Raw genomic sequence first — 5,110 nt, 5'->3', positions numbered from 1 at the left:
TGGCTGGTGATCCCTGTGCCTGGACTGAGTGTAAATAAAGAAATAAAAATGAACTAAACATTTTCAGAGATTCTTATCCTCGCTAACACATTGTTTCAATTTTATTGTGGCTCCTTGGTTAAAGGTATGATCCAGCATCTGGCTGGGCCAGACCCAGAGATTCCAAGGAACGTGTTAGAACCATAGAATCCTATAGCACAGGAGGTGGCCATTCAGCTCATCAAGTCTGCAGTTCCACTAAAGCCCTATCCCCATAACCCCACACATTTACCCTAGCTAGTCCCCCAACACCAAGGGCAATTTAACATGGCCAATGCATGTAAGCCCCACATCTTTGGACTGTAGGAGGAAACTGGAGCATCTGGGGGAAACCCACACAGACACAAGGAGAATGTGCAAACTCCACATTGACAGTGATCCAAGCTGGGAATCAAACCTGAGTCCTTGGTGCTATGAGGTAGTAGTTCTAACCACTGTGCCACCTGTCAGAACCACATGTGTTTATACATGTGTGGTTCTGACTTGGGCAGTGTTGGAAGAAACATAGAACCATAGGACTGATACAGCACAAAAGGGGATCATTCAGCTCATTTTGTCCATGCTGACCCAAAGACAATCAGGTGCCTTTTCTAATCACATCTTCCTGCACCCCACCCATAGCCCTGTAGCTCACAGCACTCGAGGTGCAGATCCAGGTACTTTTTAAGAGTTTAGAGTCTGTGTGTCCACCAACAACTTGGGCAGAAAATTCCAGATACCCACCACCCTCATGTCTTGTCTCATTCTTCTGTCACTTATCTTGAATCTATGACTCCTGGTTTCAGAACTCTGCCCAGGGAAACCTGTTCCTTCTGTCTACTCCATTTCTACCCCACATAATTTTGTAAACCTCAAACTTCAGCCACCTTTGTTCCAAGGAAAACAACACCAATCTCTCCTCATAGCTACAATTCTTCAGCCTTGGTAACATTCTATTAAATCTCTCTCTCTCTCTCTGTTTCCCCCTCCCCCCACCTCCCAAAAAGCAATTATGTTCTTTCTGTAATGTGGTGACTACAACTCTATACCAGTTATGGGCTCACTAGGGTCTTATCCAGTTCTGATATTATAATCCCTACTTTTGTATTATATACCTCTGCCAATGAAGAGGAGCATTCCATATACCTTCTTTACAATCTTATCTACTTGCACTGCTGTGTTTAGGGACCTGTGCACTTGCACACCAAGATCTCTTACTTCATCCAGCCCTCTCAGTATAACCCCATTTATTATGTATTCCTGTTTACTGTTTGACCTCCCTAAATGTATTACCACACGCTTATCAGAGTTGAACTCCATCTGCCACTTTTCTATCCACTCTACTCCAACCCACCTATATCATTTTGGAGCTTAACACTATCCTCTGTCCACTACATGGTCAATTTTTGTGTTGTCTGCAAACTTCCCAATCCTGACCCCCACTTTGAAGTCCAAATCATTAATATATAAAACAAACAGCAGAGGTCCCAACACCAAGCTCTGCTGAATACCATGTGAAACGGTTTTCCATTTACAAGGGCAGCCATTGACCCTTTGTTTCCTGTTACTAAGCCAACTTTGGATCCAATTTGCCACACTACCCTTTATCTCATGGGCTTTTACATTTTTGACCAGTCTGCCATGTGGGATCTTGTCAATTGCCTTAAAGTCAGTACCCAATATCCACTGCACTACTCTCATCGATCCTCCTTATCATTTCCTCAAAGAATTCAAATTTATAAGGCTTGGCTTTCCCTTAATAAAGCCATGCTGACTATCCCTCACTAATCAATACCTTTCTAAATAACAATTTATCTGATCTCTTGGGATTGATTCTAACAATTTTTCCACTACTGAAGTAAGACCAATAGACCTATAATTGTTTAGTATTTCTTTGCACCCTTTTTAAAGAATGAAACTGGTCCTCGGGCACCTCAGGGCAGTATGGTGGCACAGTGGTTAGCAGAACTGCCTTAATGCACCAGGGACTTGGTTCGGGTCACTGCCTGGGAGTTTGCATGTTCTCCCTGTGTCTGTGTGTGTTTCCTCTGGGTGCTCCGGTTTCCTCCCACACTCCAAAGACATGTTGGTTAGGTGCACTGGCCATGCTAAATTTTCCCTCAGTGTACTCAAACAGGTGCCGGAGTGTGTGGCGACTAGGGGGTTTTCACACTAACTTCATTGTAGTGATGGTATAAACCTACTTGTGACAAATAAATTTTAGTTTACTCACCTGTGTCTAGTAAACATTGGAAAATAATCCTCAGAGCATCTGTTCTAGCTTTCCTGACCACCTTCAACATCCTAACAAACAATCCATCTGGCCCTGGCGACTTATCCACTTTCAAGGATTCCAATTCCTCTAACACTTCCCCTCTTGTTAGGATTATTTGATCCAATATTTCACACTGCTCCTCTTGGATTATTATATCTGCATCATCCCTTTACTACAATGTGGGTTACGATGGCCCTCAGCAGCATAAGGAAGTCAATGTCTTTCAAGCATTCTTTCTAGTCCCTGCTGCAAGAAGGAATGACTGTGCACACTGGGTGGGGCGCGTACATTGGGTTAAGGTCAAAATGCTCAGCTATAGTGAGTCCTGTGGCCAGATTACCTACTAAGTTTTGAGGTCCAAACAGGAAGTAAGATATTGGAATGATGTTCAGGCAAAGAGAAGGGAGGAGAAATGAATTATTTTAAAAATAAATGTGAGAGAGAGAGGAAATATGGGCTCACTGGCAGCAGCTTGAATGATAACTCAGGCGATTGGATAAATACTGGCAGAATGTTTACAGCCATTAGGGACAGGACAGAAGCTGCGAGATTCCAGACTCGGGATGACAGGCCTAGTGATCTTTGTGCGCTCCCGGTGTGGAGCTGGTCCTCCCGCTCCCTCAGGTCGCCTCCAGCCGGTCGTCTCTTGCTGTCCACGTGCTCTCGTTGGCACTCACGACGTGGGCCAATCAGAGGGCCGGTTGTCCAGCTCTAGAAGCCCGCCCCTTTAACGTGGACCAATCAGCGAGCGGGGCTCCAGTGGATCTGCGGCGACGCGGACCAATCGGAGGCCGCCGCGTTCGAGCGGGGGGGCGGGCGCTCGGGAGCCGGTTAGAGCGTGCGGCCCGGCGCGGCGGAGCGAGAGGAAGAGCGGGCCGGCGCGGCGCAGCGAGAGGAAGAGCGGGCCGGCGCGGCGCAGCGAGAGGAAGAGCGGGCCGGAGCCGGTGAGTGAACCCGGGGAGCGAGGCCCAGCCGGCCGGCCGGCACCAGGCTGATCCGGGGAATGGGCAGCCGGTGCTGTTGTCCTGGGCGGCGGGAGTGGATCACAATCCCGGTGACTGCTCCGCCATTCAGTGGGATCAGGAGTGATCCCCAACCCCACCTTGCCACTGGATCCCCATTTTCTGAATTCATTTAGAATCCACATCACTGAATGAATCATCGCAGCCAGAGAGAGAGTTCTAGGCCTGAATGAGTGGCCTCCTGATCCTAAACTCTCCTCTGGCTGGACTGAAACAATCTCATCCTCAGCCTTAATCTTCTAAACTGGAAGGAATATAAACCCAATCTGTTCAATCTCTTCATTAGGTAACCCCTCTACCCAAAAATCTGTCTAGTGATTCTTTGTTGTATTCCTAAAGTGTCTATATCCTTTCTCAGGTGAGAAGCTCAACACTGCACGCTTTTGCAGATGACAACTCACCAGAATTCTGTCCCATTTGCAACAAAACTTTGTTATTCCTTTTACTCCAATCTCTTTCCAATTTCTGATATTATATTCCCGCCTGCAACCTTTCCCAATTGCTAAAACAGTCTACTTTGCAACCTTTGTGTCCTCCACGCAGCTTACTTTGTCTTGTATTGTCAGCAAACTTGGATACCTTACACTCAGTCCCCTTGTTTAATTATTGATGTAGATGGTAAATTGGTGAAGCCTCAGCATGTTTAAGTTCCCTGCTATTATTCAAAATAATGTTTTTTTTAAACCTCTAAGAGAACAAACAGGGGTCTCAGTTTAATGCCTTAGCTGAAAGTTATCACTCCTGACAGTGTTCACCCACTAAAATGCCAGCCTAGATTATGTGTTTGATTTCTGACCTTGGGATGAGAGAGCCAGCCACTGTGTAACAGCTGATATCTGTTTCATCCTGTGCTTAAAAGTAGCTTTTGTGACTTCCTTATTGTGTCATAGGTAATGATTCATAAATAGTGACAACTTGATTCTGGCCATTTCGTCATCCATCTGCATCTGTTTTGCAAGTTGCAGGCAATTAGGATAGATTTCATAGATTTTACACACTGTCTCAATGTTGTTAAGATTTAATCACCATTGTAACTGACAATGGGAGGTTTCTTGTGACATAAGTATCCACTTCTTTGGGAAGATGTTGCTGGGGCAGAGAAATGGAATGATGTCGGATGACAGGCTTCTGGTGTTGATGAATGCAGGGGCCCTCTGTGCGCACTTTGATCTTGGTAAGCACTGCTGTGTGTCCATCAAATTTCTGATGTTTGGGATGAGAAGTTACCGTCAAAGTAAAAGTTGTAGGAAGAACCCCAGCACTGACCGAACAGTGGCAGTTTATTGTGAGGGGCTGCAGGAATTTGTAGTGGAACTGACAGATTGACTGATGATGTGAATGAGGGGTAATGCTTGGTGGTTGGATCGCTGCCTTGTTTGAGAACAAATCATTTTGGCTTCATTGGCAGTGTCAGATAGCTGAGTGTCTACAATGGGATTGCTTAGGGTGGAGCTTTATGTACTTTTTGCTTGTGTGAATTATATGCATTGTGTATTACATTAAGGAAGTAGATGGGTGAAGTTTGGCAGAGCTGTACCTGCAGGTGTCAGTGAGAAACCTTGAGTAGGGACAATTTTGCTCGAGAACTGGGTTTTCAAACGAGTTAGATCCTAAATTCCTGCTGCCATAAACCAGCTGTATGTATTCTGTGCCCATCACAGGAGAAACTGGTGAAATGTCTTAATTGCCTTAGCCCTGGGGGAGGTGAGGGAAAAGTAAAGAAACAGTTGTATAGGAAGGATGCGAATGTGTGCACAAAAGATTATAAATGGATAATACAGCAGCTGGCAGCAAT

The 5,110-nt window shown here is 45.5% G+C and overlaps 1 protein-coding gene across 1 annotated transcript in view; it reads left to right on the top strand.

Moving 5' to 3' along the window:
* Nucleotides 1-3,114: 3,114 nt before the first annotated feature.
* hyou1 (hypoxia up-regulated 1) overlaps nt 3,115-5,110 on the top strand; it is a 49,099-nt gene continuing 47,103 nt past the window's right edge. The window contains exon 1 of the mRNA XM_080214512.1: nt 3,115-3,237. The gene's annotated coding sequence lies outside the window, so the exon portion shown is untranslated. The remainder of the gene's footprint in view (nt 3,238-5,110) is intronic.

The sequence above is a fragment of the Carcharhinus amblyrhynchos genome, chromosome 29 (assembly GCF_965287045.1).
Source record: "Carcharhinus amblyrhynchos chromosome 29, sCarAmb.v2.hapA, whole genome shotgun sequence".
NCBI classification, from domain to species: domain Eukaryota; kingdom Metazoa; phylum Chordata; class Chondrichthyes; order Carcharhiniformes; family Carcharhinidae; genus Carcharhinus; species Carcharhinus amblyrhynchos.
The sequence above is the reverse complement of the archived record's forward strand: the minus strand, read 5'-3'. Positions and strand labels throughout refer to the sequence as shown.